This window comes from Pristiophorus japonicus, chromosome 2 (assembly GCF_044704955.1).
Source record: "Pristiophorus japonicus isolate sPriJap1 chromosome 2, sPriJap1.hap1, whole genome shotgun sequence".
NCBI classification, from domain to species: domain Eukaryota; kingdom Metazoa; phylum Chordata; class Chondrichthyes; family Pristiophoridae; genus Pristiophorus; species Pristiophorus japonicus.
The window spans coordinates 283429312-283444282 of record NC_091978.1 but is presented as its reverse complement, the minus strand read 5'-3'; the positions used below and the strand labels follow the sequence as shown (position 1 = coordinate 283444282).

At 41.8% G+C, this 14971-nt stretch overlaps 1 protein-coding gene across 3 annotated transcripts in view; it reads right to left on the bottom strand.

Moving 5' to 3' along the window:
* The window catches only part of lrba (LPS-responsive vesicle trafficking, beach and anchor containing), a 1157354-nt gene that overhangs the window by 100775 nt on the left and 1041608 nt on the right, over window positions 1-14971 (bottom strand). The gene's annotated exons all lie outside the window — the stretch shown is intronic.

Here is a 14971-nt window from a genome sequence, read left to right as displayed (position 1 = left end):
CATTCATGATTTTTTTTAGTCTCACTCACCCCAATAAATTAATAAAATCAGTCTCTCACTCACCCTGATAAATTAATAAATAAGTTAGTTTCTCAATCTTGGTAGAGTTGCATTGGGATCAGGAGATAGTTAAGTGGATATAGATATTTATTTTAAAGATCTTTTTATCATGACTGGTGTATATTTCAAGCTGCTGCATATCCCTCCCTCACCTTCCGCTGTGCAAACGGAATTGTTGGGTAGTTTGTGGGCAATTAGCCAACTCTGCGCCAGCAATAAGGATTTCTCAGTCAGAGTTTGAAATTGACAGATTGTAAGCTCGAGATTTAGCGCATGTAAAATCCCAAATTTTCTGTCCATTTCAAAGGCGATGTGATGGCATACTCAGGGTACACAGTCATACCGACTGCAAATTCTGCCCTATTATCCTGTCTAATTGGCTCCTGCCTAATATGCCTATTGTAATCAACTAGCTTGCTTTTTAAAATTGTTCAGGCACTGGATTGTCAAGTTGTACAACATAATTCAATATAAAACACCATTTTCCCAAATTACATCCACTTTTGCAGTAAAAATTCTGCCTGCAAATATATTTGTGTTAAATGTATTTATGGAGAAAGCGCGCTATTTGATTGGAAATGTCATTGTCTCATAAAACTAAAGGGGCTAAAGAGAATGACACATTGTAGGTTAATTAGGTTGTGACCCTTAAAATTAAAAGTTCATATTTCTCAATTTGAAAAAAAATCTTTAACATCAACCCAAAAAAAATGTTCACAGTATTGTAAAAAGAGCTGGATCATTCAACACCAGATCTAAAACTAATTAGTATTGTTAGTAAACAATACATTAGAAAAATAAGACTGTCTATATTTAATTAATAATAATAAATGGACTGTGGACAAATAAAAAATTAACTTGTGCTCTTTAAGAGTAACAGCAGTAACAAAATATTTGACTTTTTTTTAAACCTCATACTATTAATACAATAGCCCTCTTCTTTACAAAGTGTAGGTACATTGTCAAACAAAAGGAAACTCCCCATGGCCTGACCCGTTATTAGCGCTACTCTATAAAACCTAATTTTTGTGGCTGCCAAGGAGAAAAACAGGAAGTAATCATCGTCTGTAAAAACTTGCAATGGTTTCCCCACCAGGACCTTTCTTACTAACATAATGTGAGGCAATACATTCCAAACCTATTAAAATGTAGACCTTGCCGGACATGCTCACTCCAGCTACAGCCTTACAGCTGTCTGTCTGCTATAATATATCCCAGCTGCCAATCTGAAGGAAACCAGCCAGTCACAGCAGAAACAATTTCACCCAGAATGTTAGAGGCTTCTCCAGATTTGCAAATACAAAGATTATCCGCGTTGGATGGGCTTGATTAAATCTAGCTGGCTGATCAGCAGCAAAAAGAAAAAGATTGCAATCATCAGTTTGTTCATGAAACTTTTTGGAGGAAAAAAAAGTGTGTGTGAATATTTTACATCTCAAGGATGTTTGCAATCCCTTCTGGAATTAAAACAAAACAACATTTTTTTTTGTAGAATTACCAAATTATAGATTAGAATTTCAGCTTTTCAAATGCTTTAGACCATTTTCTTCCAAAAGAAAAACAGCAATCTTCAGCCAATAATCATTTTCTAAATTTTTAAACAAAGTTGCATGTCTCGAGAAAAAGGATTTAAAATACTGTTCAGAAACCTGCATTGTTTGGGAGTTATGTAAAATTGTGGTACTTGCACAGCAAATGGAACTGCACACAATGGGCCCAAATTTGCCCAGGAGTTGCTCTGTTTTTTGTGGAGCAACTTGATTTTTCTAGAGTATCTTAAAAATCCCCATTCTGCAAATTTAATATGCGCCAGTGTAAGTGAGTTAGTTAGGATTTTTTTTTGTTTCGTTTTTTTTCCAAAAGGAGGCATTACCAGCCACCTACGCCTGTTTTGGCCATTTAAGCCAGTTTGGACAGCTAATAGTTGCTCCAAACTAACAGGCCAGCGTATGCGGCCACAAAAACCCTTGCGGAGAGTTAAGAAATCAGCGCAGGTAGCCAGAGATTTTTTTTTGGGGGGGGGGGGCGGGGAGGGAAGTGGAGAGGACCTTGCAAAGCACTAAACACCTTCTCAACAACATTCATGAAGCATAAAAACCATCAATAATAAATAAATAAAGTCCTTATTCATACTTAGCCCGGGAAGTCAGTGAAGTCAGTGGGCTTGTCGGTGCGAGAGGCCACTCAGCCGTGGATAGGTGCGATGGGTGGGAAACCCGGGTGGGAGAGCAGTGAACTTGCCACACACGAGACGCAGCAGGCTGGGCTCGCAGAAGGAGGCTGCAGCAGGGAACTTAAAAGGGGGCTGGCAGGATGGAGGGGGGCTGGAAACACACAGGCTGCAGGAGTCTTAATGTGTTAAGTGTAAAAGTCTATTATGTACTTATTGTAAGTTTTGATAGTTGCCATGACACCTCAAAATAAATCATAAATAATGCTGACAAAAAGGCCATGATGCAATCCAAAACATCCGTGCTAGACTAAAAAGAGTACATTTTAAAAATGAAAGCTCATCTGAGACAACTAAATATACTCCCAACAGCATGTACCATTTGTATAGACTTCAGAAATGATTATAAATTTGAATGGTAGTGTCGTAATTCATAGAATTAAAATCAGGTTGCATGAGATTTGCTTGAATTGAATCCAGTGATTATGATTGAAGGAGCTTGATTGAATCTTTACTTCTATCTGCATACTTCTCAGGGCTGCAGCCATTCTGTGGTCAGCTATTCAAGGTGCCCTTGTACTCAACAATTGCAGAGTTATTTCTCTGGGCAATAGGTCTGATGCTAAAGCAATGCCAGTGCAAAAGGCCACTTGGCCAGGGATAGGTGCGGTGGGTGGGACGCCCGAGCGCATGCGCGAACGCTCCAATGCGCAACACTGCCGGCACTGTTACACACGCTGAGCCCTAGCCCCGCACCCCTGCCAGCACTCTTTCAGCCGCACGACCCTAGCTCCGCCCCCCCACTGTGATTGCTACGCCATGCCAAGCACAAGGATGGTCCACAGAACGGGGAGAATATGGCAATATATTTTCGGCACGTTTTGAGAGCAGAAAGTCGCCGCACCTCACGTAAGTACACCGAAAAAACCGGAGGGCCAAATTTGTGCCCAATAAGTGTAGATATATTCACAGCATCTACCAGAGTATGCCATGCCATCGCGCGTCACGGCAAATCAGTTGGCCTAGCTATGTTTAAAACAGTACTACAATCCAATAGTAGTGAACAAAGTAGTAACAAATCCTGACACACCCCAGTTGTTCCTTCGCATTTTGGTGCTAAGTTTATTATTGCACCCCATGCCTGAGAACATGCAGCCATCTGGCCAGTAATGCTCCAGTAGTTGTTTATAAATTCTACAAAGATTTCAGTAATCCCTACGCTACTAAGTATGATGAATTTACAACTCACTGACATTGTTTTCTAAATACTTGATTTCTATCTTTACCCTGGAGACTGTAGCTATGATTCCACGCCCACCTGCCCAACAAAAGGAAAGGACCTTACTTTCTATACCAATGACACTAACAAGAATAATAAAATGTATTATGTCAAGTGGTTAATTTTGAATTTTAATGCATTTTGAGTTAATTTGTATAATTCCCAATTTCCAATTTCCAACTTCAGTAGAAGCTAACATCACACCTGTAAAGCATCGCACTTGTCACAAAGCGGGTTCCGGCACATGTAGGCACAAAAGGCAGCATAGAAACATAGAAACATAGAAAATAGGTGCAGGAGTAGGCCATTCGGCCCTTCTAGCCTGCACCGCCATTCAATGAGTTCATGGCTGAACATGCAACTTCAGTACCCCATTCCTGCTTTCTCGCCATACCCCTTGATCCCCCTAGCAGTAAGGACGACATCTAACTCCTTTTTGAATATATTTAGTGAATTGGCTTCAACAACTTTCTGTGGTAGAGAATTCCACAGGTTCACCACTTTCTGGGTGAAGAAGTTTCTCCTCATCTCGGTCCTAAATGGCTTACCCCTTATCCTTAGACTGTGACCCCTGGTTCTGGACTTCCCCAACATTGGGAACATTCTTCCTGCATCTAACATGTTTAAACCCATCAGAATTTTAAACATTTCTATGAGGTCCCTCTCAAGCCCAGTTGATCCAGTCTTTCTTGATAGGTCAGTCCCGCCATCCCGGGAATCAGTCTGGTGAACCTTCGCTGCACTCCCTCAACCGCAAGAATGTCCTTCCTCAGGTTAGGAGACCAAAACTGTACACAATACTCCAGGTGTGGCCTCACCAAGGCCCTGTACAACTGTAGCAACACCTCCCTGCCCCTCTACTCAAATCCCCTCGCTATGAAGGCCAACATGCCATTTGCTTTCTTAACCGCCTGCTGTACCTGCATGCCAACCTTCAATGACTGATGTATCATGACACCCAGGTCTCGTTGCACCTCCCCTTTTCCTAATCTGTCACCATTCAGATAATAGTCTGTCTCTCTGTTTTTACCACCAAAGTGAATAACCTCACATTTATCCACATTATACTTCATCTGCCATGCATTTGCCCACTCACCTAACCTATCCAAGTCGCTCTGCAGCCTCATAGCATCCTCCTCACAGCTCACACTGCCATCCAACTTAGTGTCATCCGCAAATTTGGAGATACTACATTTAATCCCCTCGTCCAAATCATTAATGTACAATGTAAACAGCTGGGGCCCCAGCACAGAACCTTGCGGTACCCCACTAGTCACCGCCTGCCATTCTGAAAAGTACCCATTTACTCCTACTCTTTGCTTCCTGTCTGACAACCAATTCTCAATCCATGTCAGCACACTACCCCCAATCCCATGTGCTTTAACTTTGCACATTAATCTCTTGTGTGGGACCTTGTCGAAAGTCCAAATATACCACATCAACTGGTTCTCCCTTGTCCACTCTACTGGAAACATCCTCAAAAAATTCCAGAAGATTTGTCAAGCATGATTTCCCTTTCACAAATCCATGCTGACTTGGACCTATCATGTCACCTCTTTCCAAATGTGCTGCTATGACATCCTTAATAATTGATTCCATCATTTTACCCACTACCGATGTCAGGCTGACCGGTCTATAATTCCGTTTTCTCTCTCTCCCTCCTTTTTTAAAAAGTGGGGTTACATTGGCTACCCTCCACTCGATAGGAACTGATCCAGAGTCAATGGAATGTTGAAAAATGATCGTCAATGCATCCGCTATTTCCAAGGCCACCTCCTTAAGTACTCTGGGATGCAGTCCATCAGGTCCTGGGGATTTATCGGCCTTCAATCCCATCAATTTCTCCAACATAATTTCCCGACTAATAAGGATTTCCCTCAGTTCCTCCCCCTTACTAGACCCTCTGACCCCTTTTGTATCCGGAAGGTTGTTAGTGTCCTCCTTAGTGAATACCGAACCAAAGTACTTGTTCAATTGGTCCGCCATTTCTTTGTTCCCCGTTATGACTTCCCCTGATTCTGACTGCAGGGGACCTACGTTTGTCTTTACTAACCTTTTTCTCTTTACATATCTATAGAAACTTTTGCAATCCGTCTTAATGTTCCCTGCAAGCTTCTTCTCGTACTCCATTTTCCCTGCTCTAATCAAAACCTTTGTCCACCTCTGCTGAGTTCTAAATTTCTCCCAGTCTCCGGGTTCGCTGCTATTTCTGGCCAATTTGTATGCCTTGGCTTTAATACTATCCCTGATTTCCCTTGATAGCCACGGTTGAGCCACCTTCCCTTTTTTATTTTTACGCCAGACAGGAATGTACAATTGTTGTAGTTCATCCATGCGGTCTCTAAATGTCTGCCATTGCCCATCCACAGTCAACCCCTTAAGTATCATTCGCCAATCTATCCGAGCCAATTCACGCCTCATACCTTCAAAGTTACCCTTCTTTAAGTTCTGGACCATGGTCTCTGAATTAACTGTTTCATTCTCCATCCTAATGCAGAATTCCACCATATTATGGTCACTCTTCCCCAAGGGGCCTCGCACAACAAGATTGTTAATTAATCCTCTCTCATTACACAACACCCAGTCTAAGATGGCCTCCCCACTAGTTGGTTCCTCGACATATTGGTCCAGAAAACCATCCCTTATGCACTCCAGGAAATCCTCCTCCACCGTATTGCCTCCAGTTTGGTTAGCCCAATCTATGTGCATATTAAAGTCACCCATTATAACTGCTGCACCTTTATTGCAGGCACCCCTAATTTCCTGTTTGATGCCCTCCCCAACATCACTACTACTGTTTGGAGGTCTGTACACAACTCCCACTAATGTTTTTTGCCTTTTGGCGTTCTGCAGCTCTACCCATATAGATTCCACATCATGCAAGCTAATGTCCTTCCTAACTATTGCATTAATCTCCTCTTTAACCAGCAATGCTACCCCACCTCCTTTTCCTTTTATTCTATCCTTCCTGAATGTTGAATACCCCTGGATGTTGAGTTCCCAGCCCTGATCATCCTGGAGCCACGTCTCCGTAATCCCAATCACATCATATTTGTTAACATCTATTTGCATAGTTAATTCATCCACCTTATTACGGATACTCCTTGTATTAAGACACAAAGCCTTCAGGTTTGTTTTTTTAACACCCTTTGTCCTTTTAGAATTTTGCTGTACAGTGGCCCTTTTTGTTCTTTGCCTTGGGTTTCTCTGCCCTCCACTTTTCCTCATCTCCTTTCTGTCTTTTGCCTTTGTCTCCTTTTTGTTTCCCTCTGTCTCCCTGCATTGGTTCCCATCCCCCTGCCATATTAGTTTAACTCCTCCCCAACAGCACTCGCAAACACTCCACGTAGGACATTGGTTCCGGTCCTGCCCAGGTGCAGACCATCCGGTTTGTACTGGTCCCACCTCCCCCAGAACCGGTTCCAATTCCCCAGGAATTTGAATCCCTCCCTGCTGCACCACTGCTCAAGCCACGTATTCATCTGAGCTATCCTGTGATTCCTACTCTGACTAGCACGTGGCACTGGTAGCAATCCCGAGATTACTACTTTTGAGGTCCTACTTTTTAATTTAGCTCCTAGCTCCTTAAATTCGTTTTGTAAGACCTCATCCCTTATTTAACCTATGTCATTGGTACCAATGTGCACCACGACAACTGGCTGTTCTCCCTCCCTTTTCAGAATGTCCTGCACCCGCTCCGAGACATCCTTGACCCTTGCACCAGGGAGGCAACATACCATCCTGGAGTCTCGGTTGCGGCCGCAGAAACGCCCATCAATTCCCCTTACAATTGAATCCCCTATCACTATCGCTCTCCCACTCTTTTTCCTGCCCTCCTGTGCAACAGAGCCAGCCACGGTGCCATGAACTTGGCTGCTGCTGCCCTCCCCTGATGAGTCATCCCTCTCAACAGTACTCAAAGCAGTGTATCTGTTTTGCAGGGGGATGACCACAGGGGACCCCTGCACTACCTTCCTTGCACTGGTCTTCCTGCTGGTCTTCCATTCCCTATCTGGCTGTGGACCATTCACCTGCGATAAGACCAACTCGCTAAATGTGCTACTCATGTCATTCTCAGCATCGTGGATGCTCCAGAGTGAATCCACCCTCAGCTCCAACTCCGCAACACGGTCCGTCAGGAGCTGGAGGCGGATACACTTCCCGCACACGTAGTCGTCAGGGCCACTGGAGTCGTCCCTGAGTTCCCACATGGTACAGGAGGAGCATAACACGTGACCGGGCTGTCCTGCCATGACTTAACCCTTAGATAGGCAACAACAATGCTAAAGTTTACTCACTGTTATAGAAGAGAAAAAAGAAAAACTACTCACCAATCACCAGCCAATCACTTACCCCCTTGACTGTGACGTCACCTTTCTGTTTCTTTCTACTTCTTTTTTGCCTTCTCCCTGTAGCTGCACAAGTACGCCTTTTATCAGCCTCTCCACGCACCTCTCACCGACTCTGGGCCCCGGACTCCCTGCTGTGCCTTTTATAGGCCTCACCAACGAACTCCCGACGCCTCACCACGCACCTCTTGCCAACTCTTTGATTATTTAAGAAGCCGTGTGGAAATTGTAAACTCTCAAACAAATCTTGCAAAGGCTGAACCAACAGCCATACCAATTTACCAGCATTCAGGAATTGCATTGTGGAGAGCAAAGGGTGAGTACGGAATCTGATCTGCACAACTAAACCTAATAATTTCAGCACTATGTTTCGATTCACAGTCACACCATGAAAAAATAAATTATTTCATAAAATATATATGTTTTCTCTATTATAACCCAGTATGAATAATCTGTTGCCCCTTTCTGTGCAATGGAGAGTTAAATGATTCTGCTTTACGAACATAAAGACATATGAAATAGGAGTGGGAGCAGGCCATATGGCCTATCCACCCTGCTCCATCATTCAATAAGATCACGGCTGAATCTCTACCTCAACTCCACTTTTCCACCCTATTCCCATATCCCTGGATTCCTTTAGTGCCCAAAAATCTATCGATCTCAGTCTTCAATGTACTCGACGACTGAGCATCCACAGTCCTCTTGAGTAGAGAATTCCAAAGATTCACCACCCTCTGAGTGAAGAAATTGCTCCTCATCTCAGTCCTAAATGGTCAACCCCTTATCCTGAGTCTATGACCCCCTAGTTCTAGACTCTCCAGCCAGGGGAAACAGCCTCTCAGTATGTACCCTGTCAGCCCTCTAAAGAATTTTATATGTTTCAATGAAATCACCTCTCATCCTTCTATACTCCAGAGAAGAGAGGCCCATTCTACTCAATCTCTCCTCATAGCAGCCCTCTCATCCCAGGAAGCAATCTAGTGAACCTTTGTTGTACATACTTCCTTAGGTAAGGAGACCAAAACTGTACATGGGACTCCAGGTGTGGTCTCGCCAAAGCCCTATATAATTGCAACATGACTCCCTTACTCTTATACTCCAACCCCCTTGCAATAAAGGCTAACATACCTTATGGGAGAACCTTGTTCAGAGAAAACAACACTAATGTAACTGATTTTAGTTCAAACTTACCAGAAGATATACCTGATGATTGATAAGATTTGTTAGAGTTTTAAGTAATGAGGAAATAAACTGTCAGCCAAATTTAAAAAATCCTTCCAAGGAAACTTGATTCCAATCAGTATTCAAGCATTGTTTCAGCTAAATCTCAACCGCGTCGAAAAGCAGTAGCCAATTTCCTGTAATTAATCTAATGTTGCTGATTACTAATTAACAATTGAACAAATAGTTCAGAAACTCATTTATCCAATCACCAGTGATTGCAACCAAATGTTCTTAAGCTTTACTGTATTGGTGTATGTAGAAATAAAATGATCTATGAAAACTGACTAATTTCTTTTCAAGATACTTGGTAAGGATAGGAGTGTGAAAAGGTAACTCAGAATCCAATTTCCAAAATCTGATTCTAAATAGTTTTGGCTTTTCTTTGTGGTCCTACACTGCAGAGATTACTTTGTTTTATTCACATTTGTCCAATTTTGAAATAGATTTGAACATGATTATTATTTCACCAAACCAAATCATGCACTCAGTGTGTAAAAGTAAAATTATTTAGATACAAATACAACATAGGCATTATCCTCGGTCAACTTCATATATTGGAGGAGGGGTTGTCTTGAAACTGAGCACAGCAAAATCCGTAATTTTTCTCAACATCTAACCTTAAAGTTTTACTGTTTCAAATAGAAAAGCCATAAAACTGCAATACGAAAAGCACTACACTTCTTCAAAGCCTATTAAAAGAGTCCCTTGGATTAGGCACAATAATGGCTCATCTAGTTACTTGTGCGATTAGCACCAACAGATTAGCAAAACAGTGCATGCTGCAGAACTCAATCTTCACCCATTTATGTAAAAATAATCATGAGTTTAATTGAGTTAATACAATCAGCTGAATTAATGTCTATGGACATGCATTCTGTCATCATTTATCTGAAACAACTAGTCATATGTCGCACAAAATAGATCCCTTCATTAAGAGCAGGGGCACATTAATGACATACGAGGCCTGGGCCGGGGGTAGGCGCAGAAGTCTCCACCTGGAACCTACCCCCACCCCTAATTCTGCCCATTTTCCTATCACCTTTCCAACACCAACAGCAGCAGCAGCCCAAGTATAAGGGCAAGAGCCTTCTAAACAAAAAAGCAAGAGCCAGTCGGCAAGTGACTTGAATGGGGAGTATGGCAGCCTGGACCCCCCGTGCCCCACGCCTTACAAAGAAGCCAGCAGGCTGGGAACTAGAAACATGAAAGGCTTAGGTGGGCTGCAGGAGCTGCCAACCTGGGAACACCAGACTTTCTTTATTGAATGGGAGTGGAGCGGGGGGTGGGGAGCAGGCGGAGGCGGGCAGGGTCGTACGGCCCCAAATGTACATGGTTTCCAGGGCCTCAAGAATTCTTAATCTGATTTAGAACACTTAAATCATGGGTGTATCACACAAGTTTAGGTCAGTTCTTTTTTTTAATACTCATTCTCAGGATGTAGGCACTGCTGGCAAAGCCGGTATTTATCACCCACTCTGGGTTGCCCTGAGAAGGTGGTGGTGGGCTTTCTTCTTGAACCATCTCAGTCCATGTGGTCAAAATACTTCCAAAATAGTGTTAATGCAATGAATATGCCAATCTTCAGAATAAATGTTTTGGAAATACAGAGTTGACTGACCAAATAGTGCAGAAGGTAGTTTGCCACTATTCTTCCATGGCAGGACAAAGCCATGCTTTGTGGAGCTAATGACATATTAGATTAAACAGAAAATTAGACAATTAACCCAACTCTTCAAAGTCAAGTCGGGGTAAAGCTCACATTATAAATGAGGGTGTACAGATCATGAAACTAGGCTATGAATTCACACTTTAAAGGCTGCATTTTGTAAATTGAGAGTTGTCGTATCACAAAAATGTAAATTGTAAGAGAACAGATTAAAACTGGAAGTTTGCCTTCAATACAAGAAATTATCATTTAACACTCCTCAAATTAAAAATCTCTCAAGTTACCTAGCGTTTTATTAACTACTTTCATATGACTATGATGCCAAATTATCAGTGGATTCTAACCCAGTAAGGGTAAAACACAGAGTTTGCTTTTGTTAAGAACAGATTTTACTACAACTGGTCTCAGGGGATCAGTCACAGGCTTTGCCAATTTAAAACAGCATTCACGGAACAATATTTGAAGTAAATTAAAAAGCAATACAGAAAAGAGTGAAAAAAACACTTGTATAGAAAAAAAATTATGGCACCAAAAGTCTGTCTCGGATATTGCACATTTTTCATTGGGCACCATTAACTTCATTAAAATTACCCTATATTTCACTAAGTTACTAATTCTCTTTGAAATACATGGCCTTTCACAATGGATGCTATCAAACAGTCATACGATTTTTATTGACTGAATGGCTTATGTTTAAACATATAAAGTATGGTCAATAAAATCCATAAACTTTCAAACACATTGTCATGTAGGTAACAACAACAACTTGCATTCATATAGTACCTTTATCACAGTAAAACGTCCCAAGGTAGACAATAGGCAATGGCATGATTACAGATGAAATGGAAGATGCCACAGGTTGCTTGCTGTGAACTAGTTAAGTTGATGCCCAGTGACTGTAATTAATGCCACAACACAAGCAAACCATGAAAATACCATGAGGTATAATTTCGACCATTAGCTAATCTTAGGACAAAATATCCACCAAAGTATTAAATAAAAGTTGGTTTGTACAAGATAGCTAGGATTTATATTGGACTCATTCGGATCTGTATTCTTCGTAATATGCTTTTTATGTATCAAATGCAAGAAGATTACTATCCTCCTGCAGTGGGCCACAGATAATGTGCTTGCAATTAACTGCCCGTCAGTAAAAGCTCTCTTCTTCCCTCCAGAGTACAGCATTCACAACAGTTCATACAGCTCTATAAGGGCATCCATTGAAAAGAAAGGATATGGCAAGGGTGCTCATTATACAACCTCATTGTTCCCCCAGATGGGCCCTGCACTACCTACTGTACACGTAGTCTTGATTCCATTGCAGCTGCCTGCAACTTGTATTTAAGGTCAAACAAATGCTACACCAATAAAAGATAAGAGTAAGAATGTGCCATGCCAGGTTACATAAGATTTTGTAACTGATTACAAAACAAGTCCTGTGAGCAGGAACAGAAAGAATGGGTGAGTATTTAATGATAATTTACTGTTCCACAGAACCTTCTCAAGGAACCTAGTTGGTGTGTTAGCATTTTATTTGGTCAAGTGTCATTTTAGTGGTCAGACATAGTTTGGGAGACAAACAGCTTCATGGCATTTAATGTAAGCTACCAACATTCATTGTTGGGGTAGGTTGCTAGTTATCACGTCATCAAATTATCTGTCCTCCAGGTTAATGCAATAATTAACTGCTGAGGAAATTATACTTCGAGGAAATTATACTTCCAATAAAATGAAAAGTGTGGCAGATTTTAAACCTCAGCTCACGTTACAGGACAATAATATGCTAATGAAATGCATCAGTCCTTCAATATAGAACAAATGGAGCTTTCAAGACTGAGATAGATTGTTGTTCGGTAAAAGTATCAAGGGACATAAAGCAATTGAATGGTGCAAACTGCAGTGTGCTTGTTAAGGGAACAAAGGCATTTCACTCAAGTAAACACTTGCAATGGGTTCAATACTAGTCAGTGCATACATGAAATTAACACCTGTAAGTACATTTCTTCACTGTTAGGAAAACAAGGATCATGGAAAGTGAGTGATAATATTTCAGAAAAGGCAGTGAGGGTGGGGCGGGGACTGGGGGTTAAAAGCAAGACTTGCAGTTGCATTTCAAGAAAGAATACCAATCTGATGAAAAGTCTACTCTCAAAACATCAAGGAGGAGAAATTGAGTGCATTTGCCCCTCCCTTTAGTGAGGCGCAAATAACTTTGCGACCAAGCTCAGCGCTGCTAACGACTCCCACTAAATTTGGTGGGAGTTTAGCGGCGACACTACAGCGTTGCGTCCCGATGTCCTGTGCCTGGAAATCGTGACGTCATTGTCGTGCACATCGCCCTGGCATCTAAATTGGGTTTCGCCCCCTGAAGCGGTGCCGGGCAATAACAGTGACAGCAATAGGGGACGCATACCCGACGGCCAGCTGCTACTGGGGCAAAATTTAAAGGGGAGGTGGCGGGCTGCTGGTGAAAAAAGTCTCATTCCGCTTTGGTCGTGGGGTCAGTGTCGCAGTCGCTCAGCCTGGCACTCTGCTTGAATGCCGGGCTGATCGCGCGGCACCCCTTTGGTCTAGGTAAGTGGGTTCCCATTATGCAGACTATGCAGCTTGGGCCCTTCCCTTTAATTCAGGAAGGGAGCCCCGTGTACGCGACAGCGCCATGCGGCCCAGAGTGTTGCGCTGCTGAGCTGTGCGCCTCGCTCCTGCCCCAGGAAGGAAGTGGAGCACTTCATTTAGCGCTCCACTTTTTTTCGGGAGCGGTAACCCCAATTTATCGCAAGAGGCGAGACTTCTGCGCCTGGCGCAAAGTTACCTCGAGTGTTACCGCGCCGTACCCAATTTCCAGGCCGAAGTCATTTTTGCTCTTTGCCGATGCTGTTGGACCTTTTGGTCACTTGTGACATTTCCAGTTCATATTTGGAGAAAGGTGGTGGAAGGGGAGGAAGTATTTGGTTTTATTACATGGTTTTCAGATGTTCATATATTGTAATGCCAAATAATTGTGTTCATGACTTGATGCTTTTAGACTCCTGTTCGCATTTCCTTCTTAATAACCATATATAGTGTATTCGCTTGTGTTAAAAATAAGCCTTACAGTGTGTTTGTGAGAGTGACGCTTGAGCAAGTCGGTGTTTGGAATTGTGACCTCAGCCTAACATTAGTGAGTTCCTATGTACCCCTAGGATACAAGAATAAATAAGTTTTAAAATTAAGTTTTTTTGCGTTTGAGCTCTCTACAATCACAGCTTGAATTTGTAATACTTTTAACTGTAATTGCTGATATAAATGTCAATGGTATTTCAAAGTGGTATTCTAAATCTAGATGAACTTTTTAAATCAGTTCCTGAACAGATGTTTTCATATTCTCTTCCCTTGTTCTAACCAATGTTTATCCCCCAGCCAACATCACTAAAAGAGATCATCTGGTCATTTATCTCATTGCTGTTTGTGGAATATTGTTAAGGGCAAATTGGCTGCTAGTTTTCCCTATATTACAACAGTGACTTCGCTTCAAAAAATATCTCATTGGCTGTAAAGCATCTTGGAATGTCCTGAGATTGTGAAAGACACTAAACAAATGCAAGTTCTTTATTTCTTTCTCCGTTGAATGAACAGTTATCAGTACCAACTCAAATGTATGGACATGTTGTTTATAATTTTGTTCAGTCTGTCAAGTTCAGCATGTGAAAATTAGAAAACTGTGACCAATCTACATATAATCAAAGTAATAGGCTTGGTACCAGGAGGATTGTAATGATCATGCAAAATAAAACAATACACATCATTTAAAATCTCTCAGGTCAGTTTTCTAAACGGACATCAATTACCCCATATCACCTGAGCGTGTCAAAATGTCACATGGTCACCAACAAACAATTACTGAAGCATTATAAACAATAATGTTAGATTAGAATTGGTTTCTCCACCACCCTTTTCAAAACCAGTACAATCAGTATTCAGATTAAGAGTAGACTATTCAGGGTTTTTACACTTGCAAGGGGAAACAATTTCCAGACACATACTAAAATATCCTATCAGAGCGCCTGAACATCATTATCCCTTTTGGAAGATAATTAAAAATATTTGCATTGAAACATGAGACATTATTGGGGGAATTGGTTTGCAGGAATTACTGAGCCTGTAGTTTTAGAGCTAAATTAACATGCACAGTTCAAATTATATAATGGCTAAGACACTGAGTTAACGGCTGCATCTCAATTTCC